This window comes from Mirounga leonina, unplaced genomic scaffold (assembly GCF_011800145.1).
Source record: "Mirounga leonina isolate KUSES-001 unplaced genomic scaffold, KU_Mleo_1.0 Mir_175, whole genome shotgun sequence".
NCBI classification, from domain to species: Eukaryota; Metazoa; Chordata; class Mammalia; order Carnivora; family Phocidae; genus Mirounga; species Mirounga leonina.
The window spans coordinates 2329185-2329971 of NW_023270453.1; the positions used below are offsets into that span (position 1 = coordinate 2329185).

The 787-nt window shown below is 40.3% G+C and overlaps 1 pseudogene; it reads right to left on the reverse strand.

Moving 5' to 3' along the window:
* Positions 1 to 420: 420 nt before the first annotated feature.
* LOC118022020 lies at positions 421 to 518 on the reverse strand (annotated as a pseudogene).
* Positions 519 to 787: the final 269 nt, after the last annotated feature.

Sequence of the window (787 nt, forward strand, 5' to 3'; positions counted from 1 at the left end):
ATCCCAGGAAATATAGAGGCACTTTTGAAGACACTGAAACATCAAAGCCTAGAGCAATCAGAATTATGGTGACTCTGTCAAAGTTATAAAAGGTTTTCATCAGGCCTGCCTAACGTGAGCACATGGACACAGCAAAACTACTGTCCTACAACTCTCAGAAACAGAAATGTGTGACACAGATAGAACACAGGTAGAACAATTGGAATTTTTATAAATATATTTACTAACCAAAAGATCTTTGAAGGGTGCCGGGTCTCTCCTCAGTTCTGAAGAATGACCTTGGTCAGTCATGGACAGTCCATTATTCTTTCCAGTGGTTGGTTTATGAAAAGTCAGGCAACAGAATTCTGGTCAATGAGGCATGAGGGAAGTGTCTTAGGAGCTCTCATGAAAGAGTTTTTCTCATTCTTTTTCTTTTTTCTTAGTATAGAGCACTTCATGAATTTTCATGTCATTCTTGCACAGGACCCATGCTTCTCTGTTTCATTCCAGTTTTAGTATATGTGCTACTGAAGCAAACCCTAGTTTTTCTCATTCCTAACGGGGATTCAAGAAAAGGGCTTCTTTTCTTATATTCTTTGAACATGAATCAAGATGTGATGCCTGGAGCTATTGTAGCTATACTGTGACCAGGAGGTGACAAGTCTGAGGAGAAAAGCCAAAGCAGTGAGGATGGCAGAAGAGAAAGGTAGAAAGATCAGGGTCCCTGGTGGCTGTGTTGAGCCACTGAATTAACCAACCCTCCAAGGGCCCTACCGTTAGACTTTTTTTTTTTTAACTTCTTTTT